Raw genomic sequence first — 9,867 nt, 5'->3', positions numbered from 1 at the left:
TCTGTTCATCGCGGTTAGTATTTAACCCTTGCATGATTGTTTGGTTGATATCATCGTTAATTGTTTAATTGAAATCATTAGGGATTTATGCTAAGTAATGCTTAGGTTCATGTTTAGATGATCAATTAGCTATAACATGATCTAGTTTATCGGTTACAGTTCGTGTGTCGAGTTTGGATGACTTGTTGATGAACCAGTAAACAGATAGGGTTGATGTCCTGTTATAAATCGTTCAGATTAGAATTAATGTTTATGATTTCAATTGTCTATGCCACTAATCATGATCAGTATGAGGACGTAAATCATGTTGTTGAATGATGAATCTGTGATGCGATATGGGTATTGTATGTTAGATTGTTTTAGGTTAACACATGATTCTGTTACGACTGGTATGATAAATGGTATCGGTAATTTTGTATGATTGTTGATTGTTTGATAATGATTGGCGGATTAGGGTTTTCTGTGTGTAACTGTTCTCACGACGTAACGCATGAGATATGACGAAACAACAGCCACGACGAAACAAGAGGGTGTTTCGCCAAGGCCAGTCACGACGAAACAAAAGGGCTTTTCGTCGAAGGGGATTCACGATGAAACAAGGGTGTTTCGTCGAGTTGTTAATCTGCACAGTAACTAAGTTTAATTCTGTTAGGGGTTAACGGGGTTAGTTAACTGTTGTTAAATGATAAGCATGAATTGCATGAGATTGTACATGTGCTTTGTGTTATTCGGTGATCACTGATTCAATGCCCACTGTGATTGTACTTATACGTGAACTTCGTGGATATAAACTGATTATGTACACATGCATACCATAGGCCTTGACTGATTAATTGGAACCAAGTAGTTAACCAAACCGAGCAAACCAAGGTGAGTTCACACTCTTTCCAAGGCATGGGATTCCCGGTGGGTTTGGGAATGGGATTGAAGGACTACCCGTACTTTCATCACTACTAGACTACTTATCACCGTCCTCGGTTTGGGAAGGACGCCAGTGCTAAAAACTACGTAAAACCTACGTACTATTGTCCTCGGTTTGGGAAGGACACCAGTGTTAGAACCTACGTACTATTGTCCTCGGATAGGGAAGGACACCAGCGCTAAATCTACGTACTAGCTACGTACTATTGTCCGCGGTTAGTATTTAACCCTTGCATGATTGTTTCGGTTATTGTCGGTTTTGCCCTTTCGGGCTATAAAATGAGTTTTATAAATCCTTTTGACCTCAAACATTTTTCTACTGATTGGTTATGTTAAATAAATTATTTTGAGCCTTCTGGAATATTAAAAATATCAGTTTTTTATACAAAACCCGGAAATGGCTCCAAATCGCCTTTTTAAGCATTTTTACGACATAGTATGTATCAAAACTAGTTTATATATATAAGGTTTGATACCTACTGATGTATTTAGTAAATTTTTATATAATAACAGTAAACAAAGGTTTTAAACTCAGATTTCCAGTTTTAACCTTTTACGCTTATGTGAAATTACCAAAATGCCCCTTCGGTACATAATATGGTTATAATTAATAAATTTCACATATACACGATACCCTACTGTTATAACTTATTAAATTAAGTATATTTACTAAATAAATCAGACCTGTAACTCAGGTTACTAATTAAACTCTTTTATACCCTTTAAATTGACCAAAATGCCCTTATGAGGCATGGTTTGCAATTAAAATCATTTTGGGCATAATAGAAGATATCTTACTGATATCACAACATATTTAGTGCATATTAACTCAGGGAACTTGTATATGATTCATATGGTTACCTGTTACGCACTTTCGCGTTCAGATCGGCTTATGTAACTAGTTTACATATTTTAGCCGAAACGGGTCAAACCGTATCCTTATTGTCTCAAAATCCAGAATGTGATTATGTTACCCATATTAAACAAGCATGCAAGCTTGTTGGGTCAAAACCACATTCTAAACCGGTCTTCGCCTTCCATGCGATTGAACCGTATTCTTTCTTTAAAACTAACCGGTCTAAGCTTAGGCTAAATTAAAGACCCGTTAAGATTCTAATAGATTATTATAAACCTTCGTTCCAGAATAGGAGATCCGGTAAAAGATATTTGCACTTGCTAATTGTGACAATACTTGCTCAGGTAAATACTTTTAACTTATTTTCTCTATACGGGCTTGGGGTACGGTATATAAAATACCGCTTGGTCGGGCATTGAATCTTTAATCAAATGTAGGTTAAATCATTGAAATGACCCGTTAAAATTGTTTTGTTTGCTTAAAGCCTTTGGGGGGTTAATGACCATGTCCCGGATATCCTTGGCATCATTTTACGAAGTGGCCACGACCTAAGCATACGGGTGTAGGCGTACACCCGTTGTGCATAAATATTAAGGTATAACCGCCAGTTTCGGGGGAAACTGCTGCGGGACTATACCGTGTGGTGTGTCTATTGATCTTTAACCCGGTGTAGACCCGGGCTACTGGACGCATAAGAAACATGTAAATCTTTTACAAGTTTATATTCAAATAATTATCCCAAGTTATAAAAATCTTTTTATGCCATGTGCATTTAAATCAATTTTAAACCTTTTCAAAATGAGTCAGTTAAATTGTATTTACCAGTGTAAACTGACATATTTTCCCAAAAAAGATTAAGTGCATGTACTACGCGTAATAGGCTGGCCTCTCCTTAGCATCACTTAGAGTCTCGCAAGCTTGGATGCCAAATTCTGTTGAACTATGTTTCCTCTTTATTTTGATCCGCCTGTGGATCTGTTTCAACTACATTGTGATACTTAAATATTACAATATTTATTCGGTTGAAATAAATCTATCTTTTTGCTTCCGCTGTGCATTTTAAATTTGTGTTGTTTGACTATGATGATATCAACTACGTCACGATACTCCCCATCGGGCCCACCGGTGATACGTGGAAAATAGGGGTGTGACAGGTTGGTATCAGAGCCAACACTGAGTGAATTAAACACTAGCCTTTTGTGTTTAATCTCAGTGCACAAATTGCACATTCCTCGAGTTCCGAGTCTAGACAAAGAACATAGGACAAATTCTGTTTTTGTTTTATTTTGTCTTTTATTTTATATATCCTGGTTGTTATCTTAATCATGTTTGCAGGTTTAAGAATGCCACCAAGGTTTTGGAGAGGAAGAGGCAAGGGCCCAGTAACGGGCAATGACCATGAAGCCGGGCCTTCTCACCGGCGTACACCATCGATCACAATGAGCACTAGCCCTCGGGAGCCATGGAGGGTTTACGTTGAACCCGGGAGGCGATCAGTCTCCCTAAGTTCCTCACCGTCCTATTTGCATTCTTTTGGGCCCCAATCTGAAAACGAGCCTGACAACCCTCTGCCTTCCTTCATACCTTTGCAGTGGTCAAACTCGCACCATTCTTTTGGTGACCCTACCCCTACTTTTCAGAGCCGGTTTAACCCAGCTAATTTCATTCAAGAACCCGTGGGTTTTAACCCACTAGGACCCGAAGATCATTTTTCGGGTGATAACGACATGGATGAAGATACGGATCCCGTGGAGCCTGCAACCGGGACCCCGAACCACCCCATTGAAATCTCCGATGGGTCATCTTTTCATGGATCACCTTACCATGGTCCTGACAGCTAGCAGGCGAGGTTCAACCAATGGGACTGGTATTTTACCCCATCCAAACACTCGTCTCCGTACCAGCAGCAGCAGCAACAGCAACAGGATCCTTCCGAGGATTCCTGATTTGTGGCAGTCACTCCGCCACCACCACCACTGGTGGAACAGCAACCGCCTCCGGAGCCACCGAGGCGGAGAAGGTCAAACGCATGGATGTCCGTGCGAGGAGGAGTCCGCATCAGCACTCCGCAGCCCTCGAGTGGCAGCCATTATCCGCCACTTCGAGAAGAAGAAGACCCGCAGATGGGGGGACCATCAAACCCCATATCAGAAGCAAACTCTGCACCTGCGGTGCCACCATTGGGTTTTGATAACCCAATCCCTGCATATGCCGGTTCTGGGGCATATAACCCTTTTGAGCAGCCAGCTCATACCCATTACGACTATGCCAATGTAGACCCATACCAGGAGGCATGGGACTACAATGCTCGTCACCCAGAGGGACCCTATGGTGGTCTTTGGACCATTGGTTACCCAACTTATGGGTACCAGCGTCCGCCACCTCCTCAACCTTTGTATCAGCCGCCGCAGCCGCAACTGATCCCGCCAGAACGCCAACAAGAGGTTCTCGATAGGTTGAACCAAGTTGAGCAAGAAGTTCGAGAAGACCGTAGGGAACGTCAAGGCTTCTTCAAGGGTCTGTCAGACCTACTTAAGGGGAAGTCCAAAAGAAGGGGTCATTTAAGACCTTTGTTTGTTTAATTTATTTAGTTGTAATCAAGTCCCTGTGTGGACTTTTTGTTTCAGTACTCAGCCCCTGCGTGGGCTTGTCTTTTTGTACTCTGCCCCTGCGTGGGCATGTCTTTTGTTAACCCATGCGTGGTTTGTTGTTTGTTTCGCCCCTGCGTGGGCATGTTATTTTTGTAGAAGTCCCGTTTAGGGCAAAAATGTACTTGATTAAATTATTAATGAGATGTTTTAAATTTCATTTTGTTTGTTATTTATTATGTGCATGAAACATAAAATAAATGAAAATAATTTTATTATTAAAAGATCTACCATTATATTAAAATGGCAAAATCTAAAAAGGACAAAACCTAGCCATGTGTCATCATAAGACAGGGCCAAGATGATAGTTCCATAATTAGATTCAGATCCATATTAACATCTCGATTTAGGTCTGTTCTGCGTTAATTATTAAAAGAATCTTAAAGGTAAAACCTAGCCTATGTGTCATTGCAGACCTGGCCAAGATGGTAGAACCTACACAAAAGATTCAAATTCTTGTTAACATCTGAAAGCCTGCTAACATTCATGACAAACTGTGAGGCGATAAAATCACATAGATCATCTTTTAATTGGGTTATTTAAATTCCCTTAATGATATAACCATCCCTTAAGGATGAAGTGCCTACGGGCTAAAATTAATGTCCTTTTGGACTAAAGACAGTAGTAGCTTATAGCTCCCTATCTAGAATAAGGTAATGGACTTTGATTCAAGCCTTAATACCTTGACTCCGTCAAAGTCTTGGTTTATATATTAAATTCGTCTCTATGACTATGCCCTTTTGTGCTATTATTAAATTAAAATATAGGATTATAATAAAGGTCCTGAACATATAAATAATTAACAAATTAACCTAAAATGGCTATTAAAACCATGGTTAATAAATCATAAAATATTGTAGAAGCTTCTAAATAAAACCTTGCCCATTATTTTCAATATGTAGCAATTGAAGCTACATGGCTGGGTCGGATGAAGTAAATAGTCATCCGGTGGTTAACCACGAGAATGCTAGGATACAGCTAACTGGTGCAGAGCTGCAAGCACTAGTTGATAATGCTGTTACAAGGGCTTTGGGTCGTCAGAATAGTGAGTCTAGTGGGACTCAAAGTAGGACTTTATCTACACCGCATTCCAAGCCTAAGACCCATTCTGAAGCTCACAGCAAGCCACCCTCTATCCAGCCTAAGCCTAAGAAAGAGGAATCAAATAAGGATGATGATCGACATTCTTCAAACCAAAACAGCATTCCATCCAAAAAGATTGTATGTGATGATAAGCCTTGTGCTAAAGGTTGCACCTACAAGTACTTTGTCTCATGCAAGCCCCGGGATTTCACTGGGGAGAAAGGGGTTGTGGATTGCATGACCTGGTTGGATGAGATGGACCCTGTGGTATATATTAGTGGATGTGCTGAAAGAGATATTGTGAAGTTTGTATCTCAGTCTTTTAAAGGTGAGGCATAAGCTTGATGGAGGTCCTTGATCCAAGCTACAGGGAAAATCCCATTATACAATATGTCTTGGGAACAGTTTGTGGCACTAATCAAGGAGAATTACTGCCCTCAGCATGAGGTTGAAAAGATTGAATCTGATTTTCTGTCATTAATGATGAAAAACCTGGATTGCCAAACCTACCTCACGAGCTTTAATACTATGTCAAGGTTGGTTCCTTATCTTGTGACCCCGGAACCCAAAAGAATAGCTCGATTCATTGGGGGTTTAGCCCCAGAAATAAAGGCAAGTGTGAAGGCTTCTCGGCCCACTACATTCAGGTCTGTAGCGGATATATCCTTGTCCCTCACATTGGACGCAGTCCGGCAGAGATCGCTGAGGAACACGGATACAGAGAAAAGAAAGCGTGATGATGACAGTTTACGTCGGTCAAACAAAAAGCACAAGGGAAACAGTGACCACAAGAAGGGGTCTGAATCTAAGAAGGATGGGCATCAGTCTGGAGATAAGCCCAAGTGTAAGGTTTGCAAGAAGCACCACTTTGGAAAGTGCAGATACGACTCAAAATCCCAGTCTCAGCCGAGGCCATGTGGGATTTGCAAATCTTCTGAGCATAAGACCCTAGAATGCAAGAAACTGAAGGATGCAACTTGATACAGTTGCAATGAAAAAGGGCATATCAAGACAAATTGCCCAAAGGCCGCGAAGAAAGCTGATGAAGGGAAGAAGACCAATGCCAGGGTCTTCCAAATGAACGCTCAGGAGGCGATCCAGAATGATAATGTCATAACAGGTACTTTTCTTATTAATGATATCTACGCAAGAGTATTGTTTGATTCTGGAGCAGATAAATCATTTGTAGATAATAAGTTTTGTGAGTTGTTGAAAATGCCTGTTAAAGCCTTAAGTGTGAAATATGAAGTGGAATTAGTTGATGGAACCATAGAAACCGCATCAACCGTTTTAGATGGATGTTTCATATCCATTAGGAACCACTCTTTTCCTTTGTCCTTGCTTCCGTTTAAGCTAGCCGGTTTCGATATAGTGATAGGCATGGATTGGTTATCGCTCAACCAAGCCCAAATTGTATGCAACAAGAAGCAAGTGGTGATCAAGACTCCGTCTGGTGAGCCACTTACCATCCAAGGAGACACCCAGTACGGGTTACCCGAGCAGGTGTCTATGCTCAAAGCATCTAAATGTCTGAAGAAGGGTTGTGTCATTTATATAGCACAAGTGACTGTTGACGAGCAGAAACCCAAGATTGAAGATATTCCAGTCATCTCTGAATACCCCGAAGTTTTCCCGGAAGAACTACCTGGTTTGCCACCAGATAGGCAAGTGGAGTTCAGAATCGACATCATCCCAGGAACAGCGCCAATTGCAAGAGCACCTTATAGGTTGGCACCAACAGAGATGAAGGAATTAAGGACGCAGTTAGATGATATACTAGCCAAAGTTTTCATTAGACCTAGCTCGTCTCCATGGGGAGCAGCAATCTTGTTTGTCAAAAAGAAAGATGGGTCGATGCGTTTATGTATCGATTACCGTGAGCTTAATAAGGTCACTATCAAGAATAGGTATCCTTTGCCCAGGATCGACGATCTGTTTGATCAGTTACAAGGAGCAAGCTACTTTTCCAAGATTGATCTGAGGTCAGGCTATCACCAATTGAAGGCCAAAGATGAAGATGTGCACAAGACTGCATTTAGAACTCGATACGGTCATTACAAGTTCCTAGTGATGCTTTTTGGGCTCACTAATGCACCTGCCGCATTCATGGATCTCATGACTCGCGTCTACAAGCCTTATTTGGATAAATTCGTCATTGTCTTCATCGATGACATTCTCATCTACTCGAAGAACCAAGCTGACCACGAGAAGCATCTCCGTTGCATTCTGAAACTGCTTCATCAAGAAAAACTCTATGCCAAATTTTCTAAGTGTGAATTCTGGCTTCGTGAAGTCCAATTCCTTGGACATGTTGTTAGTGAGCATGGTATCCAAGTAGATCCCGCTAAGATTGAAGCTATCATGAACTGGCAAGAGCCAAAGACGCCTACGGAGATTCGCAGTTTCCTAGGATTGGCAGGATACTGCAGACGCTTTATTGAAAACTTCTCAAGAATTGCAGCACCCCTGACTCTTCTCACTCACAAGAATAGCAAGTTCAATTGGGGGCCTAAGCAGCAAGAATCCTTTGATATTTTGAAGCAGAAGCTGAGCAACGCTCCAGTGCTGACATTGCCTGAAGGGATTGAAGAATTTGTTGTGTATTGTGATGCATCACACACCGGGATGGGGTGTGTGCTTATGCAAAAAGGCAAGGTCATTGCCTATGCTTCACGCCAGTTAAAGGTGCATGAGAAGAATTACACCACCCATGACTTGGAGTTGGGTGCCGTTGTATTTGCACTAAAACTGTGGAGGCATTATCTGTATGGAACTAAGTGTGTGATCTATTCTGATCACAAAAGCCTTCAGCATCTGTTCAATCAGAAGGATTTAAATATGAGGCAGGGACGTTGGATGGAAACCTTGAACGATTATGACTGTGAAATAAGATATCGTCCAGGCAAGGCCAATGTAGTCGCAGATGCCTTGAGTAGAAAAGAAAGAGTGAAGCCAATAAGAATTAATGCCAAGAGCATTGAGATAAAGAACAGTTTGAATGAAAGATTGTTAGCTGCACAAAAGGAAGCTGTGTTGGAAGCTAACTATCCTGATGAAAAGCTAGGAGTAACTGAAGAACAGTTATCCTATGGCAAGGATGGAATCCTAAGATTAAATGGAAGAATATGGGTTCCTGTTTATGGGGGACTTCGGGATGTCATCCTTCAGGAAGCCCACAGTTCCAAATATTCCATTCATCCTGGAGCTGATAAGATGTACTAGGATTTGAAAGCAAACTATTGGTGGATAGGCTTGAAGAAGTCTATAGCTGCCTATGTAGCTAAATGTTTGAGGTGTGCGCAAGTCAAAGCTGAACATCAAAAGCCATCAGGCTTGCTACAACAGCCTGAAATTCCCACTTGGAAATGGGAAATGGTGACGATGGATTTCATCACCAAGCTGCCAAAGACAAAGAAGGGAAATGATACTATATGGGTGATAGTAGATAGACTGACTAAGTCAGCCCATTTCCTACCCATTAAGGAAACTTACAGTTCTGACATGTTGGCCCAATTGTATGTTGATAAGATTGTATCTCTGCATGGAGTACCTGTGACCATTATCTCTGATAGAGATACCAGATACACGTCACACTTTTGGAAAAGTTTCCAACAGTCTTTGGGCACGCGCTTAAATTTCAGTACGGCTTACCATCCTCAGACGGATGGGCAGAGCGAGCGTACCATTCAAACCCTGGAAGACATGCTTCGTGCATGTGTAATTGATTTAGGTGGTAGTTGGGATAAGCATCTACCCTTGGTTGAGTTCTCCTATAATAATAGCTACCATACCAGCATTCAGGATGCGCCTTTTGAGGCATTATATGGTAGAAAATGCAGAACGCCTATTTGTTGGGCAGAAGTAGGAGAAGCTCAGTTGTCAGGTCCTGACCTAGTCTTTGAAACGACGGACAAGATTGTCCAGATTCGTGACCGCCTGAAAGCTGCCAGGGATAGGCAGAAAAGCTATGCGGATAAAAGGCGAAAACCTCTGAAGTTCGAGGTTGGTGATAAAGTTCTGCTTAAGGTATCACCCTGGAAAGGGGTGATGCGATTTGGTAAGAAAGGTAAGTTAAGCCCGAGATATATAGGACCCTTTGAAATCATCGAATATGTAGGAACAGTGGCTTATAAGTTAAACTTACCTGAAGAGCTCAGTGGTATTCACAACGTGTTCCACGTCTGCAATCTAAAAAAATGTCTAGCTGATGAATCGCTAGTCATACCGCACACAGATGTGCACATAGATGAGAGCTTGAAATTTGTGGAAAAACCTTTGTCGATTGAGGATCGACAGGTAAAGAAGCTTCGAAGGAAGCATGTGCCTATTGTCAAGGTGAAATGGGATGCCCGTAGAGGT

Source organism: Helianthus annuus, chromosome 16 (genome assembly GCF_002127325.2).
Source record: "Helianthus annuus cultivar XRQ/B chromosome 16, HanXRQr2.0-SUNRISE, whole genome shotgun sequence".
NCBI classification, from domain to species: Eukaryota; Viridiplantae; Streptophyta; class Magnoliopsida; order Asterales; family Asteraceae; genus Helianthus; species Helianthus annuus.
The sequence above is the reverse complement of the archived record's forward strand: the minus strand, read 5'-3'. Positions refer to the sequence as shown.